The sequence below is a fragment of the Neomonachus schauinslandi genome, chromosome X (assembly GCF_002201575.2).
Source record: "Neomonachus schauinslandi chromosome X, ASM220157v2, whole genome shotgun sequence".
NCBI lineage: Eukaryota > Metazoa > Chordata > Mammalia > Carnivora > Phocidae > Neomonachus > Neomonachus schauinslandi.
The window spans coordinates 20791995-20804694 of NC_058419.1; the positions used below are offsets into that span (position 1 = coordinate 20791995).

Below are 12700 nucleotides of genomic sequence, written 5' to 3' on the forward strand. Positions count from 1 at the left end.
TACCTCTGTCCTTCCACTACATCCATCCTGCCAATCTCCATCTTCAAGTAAACCACACTCCTACCCCAAGGCCTTTGCACACACTGTTCCCACTAATAGGAATGCTCTTTTTCCAGATATCAACGTGGCTCACTTTACTTCCTTCAGACCTCTATTCAAATGTTACCTCTACGGAAAGACCTTCCCTGATCTTATTTGAACAGTGCCTCTGTCATTCTTTAGCTTCTTATTCTGCTTTATTTACCTTCAGAGCATTTACCTGACAATATATTATTATCTGTTTGCCTATTTCTCTCTCACTAGTATGCAAGCTCCATGAAAGTAGGGACTGTTTATTTTGTTCACTGGTGTATCCCAGAGCCTAGAAACACTGCCTGGCACTTAGTAGGCACTTGTAAATATTTGTTGAATGAATGAATAAACCCCAGGGCATTTGAACTATTTGTCTTCTTCATAGGAGAAAATATCACACCTCTGTGGGTTGGAGTCACTCCAGATTCATGGTGCCCCATGTCAGCAGGCCTCTTGATGCTACCCGGCAATCCTTTTACTTGTCCTGGGTCAGCTCCCTTTCCTGCTGCCCTCGTAGGCAATTCCAGACTTTTACCCTGGTCCTCAGATCCCTAACCTGCCTGCATTCCATGACCGATGGATCTTCTAGTTGTTTCTGACTTTGCATTATTTCAAACAAGTGCACTGAAAATCTTTGCACACGTAGAAAGATTTCTCTAGGAGCCACATCTAGAAGTAGAAAGTATGCATTTCTCATGTCAGTAGATTCTATCAAACTGCCATCCAAGAAAAGCTATGCCAGGTCACATTCATACCAACAGGGTATGAAAATAACTGTTTCCACAACCTAATCAACACGGATGTCATCAATTTTAAAAGATTTTTTTCAACTTGATGGGTGAAAATTGGTTTCTTGTTGTTTTATTTGTATTTACCCTATTGCTACTAAAGGTTGACTATGTTGCTGTATGTTTTATTTGTCTTTTATTTTTACATCTCTGAACACCTGTTCCTTTCCTTAGCCCATTTTCTTGTTGGGTTGTTTGTCTTTCTTATTGGTTTAAAAAGATCTTCATATATTTTACATATTTCTCCATTATACGTTTGACATATTACAAATATTCATATGCCACAAATATTTTCTCCCTTTTAGCTTTGTCTTTTAAAGACATAGTTTTTTATGTAGTAAAAAAAAAAAATCTATCAAGGTATTATTTTATGATTTCTAGGATTTGTGATCTACTTGAAAAGGAAATATTATCCCACATTTTCTTATAGAGTTTTTTATTTGTGTGCATGTGTGTGTGTGTGTGTGTGAGAGAGAGAGAGAAAGAGAGAGAGTGCATGTGTATTTAGCTCATTATTTCATCTAGAATTCATATTTGGATATGGTAAGAGGTACAGGTCCAACGTGATTTGGGGTTTCTTTTTCTAATTTGGACAATTAATCATCCCAACATCACTTATTGACTAGTACAGCTTTCTCACCGATTTACAATATGCCTTCACGGGGCTATACTAGACTCTATTTTGTCCAATGGATTGATTTGTGCCAACATCCCACTGTTTTAATTAATATAGTCTATGTTTTGTTTTGAGAGCTGCTAGTACAAGCCTTCCTCCCCCTTTAGAAGTACTTCTTTGTCAGGGCGCCTGGGTGGCTCAGCCGGGTGAGCATCAAACTCTTGGTTTTGAGATCGAGCCCCACCTTGGGCTCCATGGAGCCTGCTTAAAGATTCTCTCTCTCTCCCTCTCCCTCTGCCCCTCCCCGCTCTCTCTCTTTAAAAAAGAAAAAAAAGTCCTCTAGTCACGTTTTAGAAATAAACAAATGGTCAAAAAAAACCCCTAAACCCAAAACAAACAAACAAAAACCCAAATATTACTTTGTCATAATTGCAGTTTTTTCTTTAGGTGATCTCAAGATCAGCTCCTCAAGCCCAACAAAATTCTGTTATTGATTCAAGTTGAGATTGTATTAAATGCATGAATTAATCTGGAGAGAATGTCTATCTTTCTAAGACTGGGCCTTCTTATTCTGGAACATACCATGTCTCTTCATTGATTCAGGTATTTTATGCCTTTCTGTCAAGTTTTCCACCCTCACCCTCACCCACCGTGGCCTGATTTCAGCCCCTATGACTCCACCACAGGTGCTCTTGTTAGAGTCAGCAATGACCTTTGAGGTGTTCTCCCCTTGGGAGTGGGGGACTATGTCTACTCCCTTTGAAGCTGGGTGGATTTTTGTGACGGTTTTGACCAATAATGTATGGTGAAAGTGACACCATGTGGCTTCTGAGGCTAGATCAGAAAAGTCGGTACGGCTCCTGCCTTGCTTGCCAAAATACTCCTTTTTCTTAAAAAAAAAAAGAGGTGAAATTTACATAACATAAAATCAGCCATTTTAAAGTGAACAATTCAGTGACATTTAATATATTCACAGTGTTGTGCAATCACCACCCCTGTGTAGTTCCAAAACATTTCCATCACTCCACAATGAAACCCCGTACTCATTTCCTCCCCCTTCTCCCTGCCCCTGGCAGCAACTAATCTACCTTCTGTCTCTGTAGAATTACCTATTCTGGACATTTCCGAATACGTGGAATCATACACTATGTGACCTTTCCTTTCTGGCTTCTTTCACTTGGCATAATGTCTTCAAGGTTCACCCATGTTTCAGTACTTCATTCTTTTTATGGCTGAAATCATATGCCGTTGTATGGATATATCACAATTTGTTCACCCATTCATCCACTGATGGAAATTTGGGCTGTTTCCACCTTTTGGCCATTGTGAAGAGTGCTGCTATGAACATTCATGTATGAGTTTTTGTTTTAACATCTGTTTTCAATTCTTTGGAGTATATACCTAGACGTGGAATTGCTGGGTCATAGGGTAATTCTATGTTTAACTTTTTGAAGAATCACTGAACTATTTTCCACACCATTTTAAATTCCTCCCAGCAATGTACAAGGGCTTCAATTTCTCCATGCCCTTGCTAATGCTTGTTCTTTTCCTTTTTTTTTTTTAAACGATAGCCATACTAATAGGTATGAAGTGGTATCTCATGGTTATGATTTGAGTTTTCCTAAGGATTAATAATGCTGAGCATCTTTTCATGCCCTTTTTGGCCATTTGGATATCTTCTTTGGAGAAATGTTTATTCAAGTCCCTTGCCCATTTTAAAATTGGTTTGATTTGTGAGTTATTTATATATCCTGGACACTAGGCCCTTATCGGAGACATGGTTTTCAAATATCTTTTCCCATTCTGTAGGTTATCTTTTCACTTTCTTGATAATGCCCTTTGATGAACAAAAGTTTATCATTTTGATGAAATCCAGTTTATCTATTTTTTGTTCTTTCGTTGCTTGGCTTTTGGTGTCATATCCAAGAACCCTTTGCCAAATCCAAGGTCATAAAGATTTACCTCCATGCTTTCTTCTAAGGGTTTTATAATTTTTTTCTCTTATATTTAGGTCATTGGCTCATTTTGAGTTAATTTTTGTATAATGACCTGAGCACCCTTGTCAGAAATCAATTGGCCATAAGTGTTAGTGTTTATTTCTGGACTCTGTTCTATTCCATTGGCTTTTCTGTCTGTCTTTATTCCAGTACCACACTGTTTTGGTTACTGTAGCTTTGTGGTAAGCTTTGAAACCAGAAAGTGTGAGTCCTACAGCATTATTCTTCTTTTTCAAGATTGTTTGGGCCATCAAACCCCCTTGTAATTTCACATGAATTAGATGCTCAACTTCCTTTTCTGCACAAAAAGGCCATTGGAATTTTGATAGGGATTGCATTGAATTTTTAGCTCACTTTGGGCAATACTACCATCTTCACAATATTAAGTCTTCCAGTCCATGAGCAAAGGATGTCTTTCCAAGGCCTTCTTTCATTTGTTTTGGTAAGCGATGTTCTGTACTTTTCAGTATATAAGAATTTCACTTCCTTGTTTATATATTTATTGATAGAGATCTTCTTCTCATGCTATTATAAATGAAATTGTTTTCTTAAGTTCTTTGTGGCTTGTTTGTTGTTGGTATATGGAAACCTACCCTGAGACCTCTAGGCTATGAGGAAGCTCAAAGTAGCCCATTCTGGAGGCATTTTGGAGAGGCTCTGAGACCATCTGGAGAGAGAGAGAGAGAGATTGATGCTCAGGCAGCTTCCAGCTGCTCCAGCCACCTCCCTCCCCATAGTGTTCCAGCTCAGGCCACTCTCACAACTGTGTGAGAGACCCTGAGCCAGACTGTTTAGTCCCCCAAATTCCTAACCCGTAAAAACCATGAGAGATAATAGAATAATACACAGATTTTTGTTGTTTGAAGCCACTAGGTTTTAAGGTGACTTTTTTTTTATATATATATAGCAATAGATAAACAGAACCGTCTTCTAATGACAAAATCTAAAGGACCATTTTTTTTTTAAAGATTTTATTTATTTATTTGACAGAGACAGAGATAGCGAGAGCAGGAACACAAGCAGCGGGAGTGGGAGAGGGAGAGCAGGCTTCCTGCCAAGGAGGGAGCCCGATGTGGGACTCGATCCCAGGACCCTGGGATCATGACCTGAGCCGAAGGCAGACGCTTAACAACTGAGCCACCCAGGCGCCCTAAAGGACCATTTTGAGTACACTGACCTCTCTGTGGTAGATGATCTGGTAGGACTGTTCCCTCCTTGAAACTTTCTCTTTCACTGACTTCCTTCACAGTTTTTCCTGGTTTTCTTCCTCTATCCATGGCGCTGCTTCTTAGTCCCCTACCTACACTCCTTTTATTCTACCTTCCCCTCAAATGTGAATGCTTTTACCTCGGCCTTCTTTTTTTCCTGTTGCATCTCACTCTCCCTGGAAAATCTCCCATCTACAAGGTGATGCCAACCCGGACCTCTTTCCTGAGCTCTCGACTTGTAAAACCAAACGCCCACTGACCACCTCCACCTGGATATCTCACACTCACCATGGCCAAAAAGGATCTCTTCATTTCTCCCGCAGCCTATCACGTTCCTCATCCAATCATCTCCACTGTTCCTATCTCAGTGATGGGCGTCCCTATCCACCCAGTTGTCTGAGCCAGAATCCTGAGAGTTATTTCAGACCCTTCCCTCTCTCCTGTCTTCACTTGCAATTGATCGATATATTTTGTCATATCCACCTCATAAGTACATCTAAAGGTCATTGTGGGTGTCTTCCACACCTGCATGCTCCCCCTAATCAACACAAGTGCACACGCAGTCTTTCCCATTCAGACTCACCATACCGAAGCACAGCTGGTGTGGTCCATGAGTGTGGAGCTGTCGGCTTCGCTGAAGAAGGTGAGCTGCTCGAGCCAGCCAGATCCCTCTAGCTCCAGAGTCTACGTCTTCACCACTGGCCACGGTGCGGGGGCTAGTTTTGTAACAGAACGGAGGCAGACAAACCAACCAGCGTCTGTGACAACTGCCACATCTCTGCCACTCACTAGCTTTGTGACCTTAAGCAAGACATTCACTTCTCTGAGTCTCAGTTCATCTGTAAGATGGGGATAATAATAATTTTCCCTACTTGCAAGGCCGTTGCCAGGATTCAGTAAGATAATGCACGTGCAACACTTAGCATAGCGCCCTGCACACAGCAAACGCTCAATAAATGGTTGGGGAATGTTTAAGAAGAAGACTTAGAATCTGGCTGGCTCTAGCAGCTCACCTTCTTTGCTGAAGACGACAGCTCCACACTCACAGACCACACCAGCTGTGGCTTTTATATGTTGGGTCTGAATAGGGACGACTGTGTGTGTATTTGTGTTGATTAGGGCAGAGTGTGGGTGGTGCAGAAGACACCGCCTTTTATCCCTAAGGTCAGGGAGGCAGATAGGGGCTGGAGAAACTGGTAGGTGCATGGATGCCGACTTAACCTAACTGGAGCCAGCACATCTGGATCCAGACAGCAGAGGGCAGCAGAGGTTGATGTGATTGCAGTTCCCTGGGTTGGCGTGGGGGTGGGGGTGGGGAAGAGAAACCTAAAGGAAGAACTTGGGGTCCTAATTCCAAATGCAGGGTGGGCTAGGGAAGCTGTCCAGAGCAGAGGAGTACTCTTCGGCTTCCTCTCCCTTGGGGTCTAGGATGAAGATGATTAAGGAAGTAGGGCGGCTTGGGAAGGGCAGAAGGGGCTAGAATTTAGGGGTGATAGCTGACTGAGTTGTGATATTTACAAAGTATATTAAAGAAAATACATCTATCCTAGTCTTGTATGTGTTTGGGCCTTCTCACTTTTCTTGGAGTCCCAATGGTCCTTCTAAGGGCAGAGTTATCAACTGGGGACCCTAGAGGGTGGGTACCCTTATGTGTGTTAGATGATGAATTTGTGATACAGGTAAGGAATATGTCCCTAAGGTCCGAATGAAAAAAGCCTCAGGCTCAGGAGGAATCCAAGGCCCAGGGGAGGAGAAATGACTTGCCTAAGGTCATATAGTTAGGATTCAAAGTAAAAGTTAGCACTTACTGAAACCTTATGGGTACTGCTGAACACATTCCATACATTACCCCGACTTAGTCCTCACAATAACCTTATGGGGCAGAATCGGATGTTGTATCAACACATTTTACAAATGAGGAAACGGCAGCTCAGAAAGGCTAAGCCACTTGTCCAAGGTGCACGAGGATGTAAACCCAGCCGTACCCTCTGCTACTAGCCTAGACCCAAGATTAGGTCTCTGGACTCCCAAATCAGGTTGTTTTTGTTTTTTTAAAATCACTATTGTACTTTATGTTGGATGGAAACACAGTTTCAGTAGGTCAAATCCTGGTCCCAAATTATATATAAAAGCAAGGCAGTTTGCTACTTCAAATGGATTCTCAGTTAATTCTCTTGTAAGGTAAATATCCCCATTTGAAAAAAACCTCCTCTCATCCATAATTTACCCGCTTTGGGGTGTTCCTGTATTGTGTGAACTATCCGGGGGATGAGCTTCCTACAGAGCATTCATGCCTATCTGTGTTCTGCTTTAGGGGTCATCTTTCCCAGCCTGCTCTGGCTCTTTTCCGGGCTGCCTTCCTACCCCAGACTGTCAGTGTAGGTCCAGGGACAGTGAAAGAAAGTTAAGGCAATGAGATTTCAGGGGCAGTCCTCTATTTTGTTTTTCTTGTACTATTGCTTATTGTTGACCGAGCAACCATTCTTATTCTTATGCAGTGTTTGTCTGCATGGAGGCATGTGTGAATACATTCATTCAGCACTCCCTGAGCACCTACTATGTGTCAAACACGATGCTAAATCCTGGTGGACGCAAGGATGAACAAGGTATGCACAGTTTGAGTCTAGAAGGAAAGTGCATCAATTGCAAATCATTGCCTCTCAGGTGTTCCTTCGTGCAATCTCCTGTCTTCTCCATCCCTGTTGCTTTAGCTCGCGCTCTCACCATCTGTCCCTTCCTTGGGTCACTGCAGCTGGTCTGCCAGTCTCTGCCTCCTCCCAATCCCCCACCCTAGCCTGCACATAGCAGACAGCAGCACACTGACTCCACCTTTGAAAACATCCCTTTCAACATGTCACATCCTTCCCCTGCTCAACCTGCTCAGAATCCTTCAATGACTCTCCATTTCCTGTCAAATGTGCCCCAAATTCCTTCACCATCTGGCTAGAGCCAAGCAATTCCATGAGCCCATCCTGCCCTATCTTCCCCTCCCTACCCTTATTTCCTACCTGTCTCTCTGCTTTAGTAGGGAGGGTCTTCCTACTCTTCCTATACACTGCCGTCTCATTCTTAATCTGTACTTCAGTTCCATCTCCTCAAGTCCTACCTGTCCTTCAGAAGATCCAACTAGAATACCACCTCCTGCTGGAAGCTTTCCAGTAAAGACTGCCCCCTTCCTCCACTCTTCCTTCCCTATAACCGTGGGCCCAAATCCTGGCTGGTGTGAGGGTCAAACAAGATACCATCATGGGCAAATGCTTTGTATCACATAATGAAGTTGTCTTCATCTCGATTCTCATATCTACCTTTTACTACCATTACTATCTCTGCCAGATAGTGGGGATCAATGGTTTACAGACATGGAATCCTCATAACACTCTACGGAATAGATAATATCTATTATTCGGTCCATCATTCAGATGAGGAACTGCAGCTCAGAGAAGTTAGATATCTGGCCCAAGATCACACTTATAAATAGGTCCATCTGGGGAGCCTGTGTTCTTTCAGGAGATGGTCCATTGGACTGAGCTAGGTTAAATCTCAATTCTGCTTTTGTTTTTTGGGTTGTTTTGCTTTGTTTTGTTTAGATCCCCGTAGTTCACCTCTATATGGCCTTTGAGGTTTTTTCACACTTGATTTTTAAAGGTTCTATTGATATTTCTCCTGGTCATGACTCTCTGTTTCTATTTTATCGTTTTTTATTGTTGTAAGCCACTTCCAAGCTTTTGGGAAACGAGGCGAAAGTAATTAAACACATGCACATAAAATGCCCTTCTTCTATCTTCCATCCGAGCGTCCAAGAGAGAAGTGGGTGCTGGTGCTAGGCAACCATCCCCTAACCCTGAGCTCTGTGAGGCCTTGAGGAAAAAGGCAAAATCCAAGTCAGAAGCCAAAGGCCACTTCCTTCTGTGAAATAAAAGAGCACACAGTCTGTGCCAGGTCCTCTAGCAAAATGCCAAACTGTGGCATGGACTTTATTTCCTTCCAAGGCTGTATTTTTATTTTTAAGGAGCCATCAGGTGGTAACGGATGATTCATGCTTTACTTACTCTTCTTGTTTATTTCCCTTCCGCGACCTTCAGATTTTTTCCCCCTTAATGTTTGTTCCGGGTTTTAACAAAACACTGAGGTACTAGACTTGCCTTGGTAACTTTTCTTTTCTTTGGTCTAATGTCTTCTTAGGGAAAAAAAATGAAAGGAAGTGACAGTATTCCAAAACCATCTTTTATTCCATCAGTAGACAGATTGCACCTGCTGCATCTAAGGTCACTCTCCGATCATTTCCTTTTTCAGTAAAACCTCATTTAGAAGACACTCCATGAGTACCGTGAGTAGTCTTGGGCCCTACCCGGCCCTACTTTGCCCACCCTTGGCAGAAAGAGCCATCTGAATAAATGGACTCCATGCACTGTATTTCCATACTCTAGGCAACAAATCTTATCACTCCTTTGGAAGCACCATTTGCATACAACTGATTGATGCTGGGGATTCTTTTTTTTTTTTTTTTTTTCCATTAAGGCAAGTCTCGATTAGGCTACAATTTGTTAGCCTACTTGGAGTAACTGTGAATTATTCAAAGCAATAAAACTTCATTTCTTTACAAGTAACCTACAATACAAATGGCTCACTAATTTGAAGGGTTACCTCCATTAGTTTGAGTAAGTGAGATTGGACTACATTCAATAACAATTTATTGATTTCTTTCATCATTCAAATCATTCTCCCTAGGCAAGAATTCTTTTTAACATCCCCAGCACTCTAGGAAGACTGGAGCAGTGGACTCTCCCTCGGAGATAAAAATGTGCTGTCCACTCACCTGTCCTTGAGTTGGAACCTTAGACTTAGGGATCCCTTTGCACTTTACATCCACATGCTTGCAGTCTGTCCTCTGTGGCTAAAAAACATGGGCTGAAGGTTCATGGTCAGGATATGGCTGGACTGGAGGACTGCTTCTGTGTGATGCAGCCCAAGTTGCTTTATCTCTCTAGGTTTGAGTTGCCTCATCCTGCAATCATATACTCAGCCCGTGAAAAAGATTAAGGACAGTCAGAGACCAGGGTCAGGGCTCCGACTCGGAATGAAGAACTAAGTGAAGGGGCTTTCCATTTCTAATCCTGACTGTCTTGACTGCTTATAGGTAGCCCTGTGCTCTACCCACTGAGCTAAAGACATGAGACACTAGACAACTAGAGAAGACTAGAATTATAGGACAAAGACATTGAGGAAGGTAGGGAAAGATACTGGGTCATTCATATTCCCCACCCAGTACTTCTACACTTTCTGTAAAGAAGGCAAGAAGGAGAAGCTCGCTTCCAGAGCCACTGGTGTAGCAAGGCATTCTCGGATTCCGAATAGATAGCTGAAAGGGATGTCTTTCTTTGCTGTGAATTTCTCTCTGGGAGACTCTGGCCATGACATGTGGGTGAGTATGTTTCAGTGAAGTGTCTCTTCTTTTCTTATACTAAGGGCAGGGAGGAAAGGAGATGGGCTGGGCCACCTTGGCCATGTTTGAGTTACCAAACGACAATAGAATTCCTGCTTAGACTGCTAGGGAAATGGGTTTCTCTGATCTCCTGGGAGGAATTGTAATCACAAGTTTTGAAAAGCCTAGGGAATCTGTAACTGAAGGCTGTCTTTCATTTGGGACAGGAAGAGACGACACGGAGGGTGAGACTGATAAGTGCAAGGGCGTGAAGCACCACTTCCCTCCGCAGGACACTGAAGCTGGCCTAGAGAAGAGGAGGTGGTGGTGGGGCTGGGAGAATCTACCCTATTTGACCTAAAGGCTTGCAACCACCCTATGAGGTCATTGCCATTATTATCCCTGTGTTACAGGTCAGGAAACTGAGGCACAGAAAAAAAGAGAGGTCACAGGGCTAGTGAATTGCAGAGCTGCAATTTGAACCCCAGATTGTCTGACTCCAGAGCCTCCAGTTATGTTTATTTGGAAATATACCCGGGATAACAGGGAGAGATGGAGAAGAAGAGGTGGAGGGGGTTATGGTAACACGACCCCTCAAGGGCCCTGAGGTGGCCTCAATGCCAGGAGGTAGCTTAGTGTAGTGGTTAAGACCATACATCAGGGGTCCAACAGTGTAAGTTAACAGTCTGGGTTCAAATCCCAGATCTACCACTTCCTGACTGTGTGACCTTGGGCCAGTTATTTGACCTCTCCATGCCTCAGCTTCCTCATCTGTGAAATAGGGAAATAGGGGTAATCATTGTACCCACTTCATAGGGTTCTTGTGAAGATTGAATGAATCAGTGCAAGAGGATGTTTAGGTACCACCCAACACTCAGTGAATGCGACTTACTTATTTAATATCTAACGTAGCGATGAAGTGCGCAAGTGGTAGGTCTGTGGTTGCCTGGGAGCTCTGTGAGCCTCAGTTCCTCCCTGAAACCTGCTTGAGGGTTCCTGTGGGACGTTGAGGTGATGTCTGAAGAGAAGAGCACACAGTGAGTACTAGATTCCCAACGCCATTTTGCACTATTACATCAGCCCCGTGCAACTAACCCTAGGGAAGAGTCCACATTCTCCTGTTGGCCTAGGATCTGGGAGTTTAGATACTAGATGAGTGGGTCATTGGCAAGGGGTGGGGTACACCTTGTGCTATGCAAGGAATTCCATTTTTAATGCACGTGACCTTAGGTCCTGCTGACAGACAGTGAAGAGGGCAAGAGGCCATGGCCTCAGATATCCCTGGGCCCAGGTCGAGAGCCTCAAGAATCCAAGCCCTGCAAGGTGGTAGAGCCGATGGGGAAGAGCCCAGCCTCCAGAGCCAGACCTACCTGGGCTCAGTCCCAGCTCTAGCACATATTGTGCGACCTTGGGCAGGGCATTTTGTCTCTCCGTGCCTCAGTTTCCCCACATGAGAAATGGAGATCATAGTCGTACCTTCTTCACCGTGGTGTTATCAGGATTAAGCATGTGAACACGTGTAGAGAGCTTAGAGTAGTGCCTGGCACGTAGGATGATTATTGTTGATTTATTTCCAGAGAAACCGGAAGATGAATGAAAAAATGAAGGAAAGCTGTGGCACTCCTCCCCACCCTCTCCCCTTCCCCACCCCCGGCTGGAAGACGCTCCTGTCCAAATGGGAAATTGAAGCTAAAATAGCACAATAAAGGAAAGGAAGCAGATGGGCTCCCACTCGCTGTCCCGAGGAATGTGCTGACTGTTCAGGAACAGGCCTTTGGCAGTCACTTAACACAATCACGAAGCAAAAGGAAATGATCAAGTCTGTCATCAGGGTCAGTGCCAATTTATTTAAGAAAGTGGCAAGGCTGAAGAGGAGGATGTGGGGAATGGGAGGCCCCATACATTCCTGGAGCTCATTCACAAAACCCCCCGGGGTGGCAGTGCCAGGTGAATGTGGCTGGAGAAGCATCCCCCCGCCCCATTTCATCCTTTCCAACGTCCCTGAGCGAGCAGCCTTGACCAGAGGCTGGGACTGGGGACTTTGAGCCAGGCACGATATGAGGATTGGTGGTCTGCATGGGTGTGTGTGGGGGAGTCCAGTTGGGGCCCCCGTGCTTCCTTGATTCGATTTGGCAAACTTGTAGCAAGCGCCTTCTCTGCCCCGTAGTGGGCTAGGAGCCATGGGGGATGCTGGGAAGAGTGGTACAGGTAAGGTCTTTGGCCTGGAAGAACTCAGAGAGGATAGAAACACGGAGTGGGGGTGGGGGGGCGCCTGGGTGGCTCAGTCGTTAAGCGTCTGCCTTCGGCTCAGGTCATGATCCCAGGGTCCTGGGATCAAGCCCCACGTCGGGCTCCCTGCTCCACAGGAAACCTGCTTCTCCCTCTCCCACCCCCCCTGCTTGTGTTCCCTCTCTCACTGTCTCTTTCTCTGTCAAATAAATAAATTTAAAAAAAAAAAAAGAAAAAAGAAACACGGAGGGGTCAGGGACCAAACTGTTACTCCTTTGCTAGGGAGTTTACATGGAAAAAAGAGAACGTCTGGAAAGGATAATGCTTAACATGAAATAACCTCTGTTGGTGGAATTAGTGCGGAGGTG

General features: G+C 44.1%; 1 long non-coding RNA gene across 1 annotated transcript; it reads left to right on the top strand.

Moving 5' to 3' along the window:
* The first annotated feature begins 1996 nt into the window (after window positions 1-1996).
* Window positions 1997-12159, top strand: LOC110576623. The gene is made up of 3 exons (XR_002480066.1): window positions 1997-2079; window positions 7180-7287; window positions 11681-12159. It is a non-coding gene; the product is annotated as an uncharacterized LOC110576623 (long non-coding RNA).
* The last annotated feature ends 541 nt before the right edge of the window (window positions 12160-12700 follow it).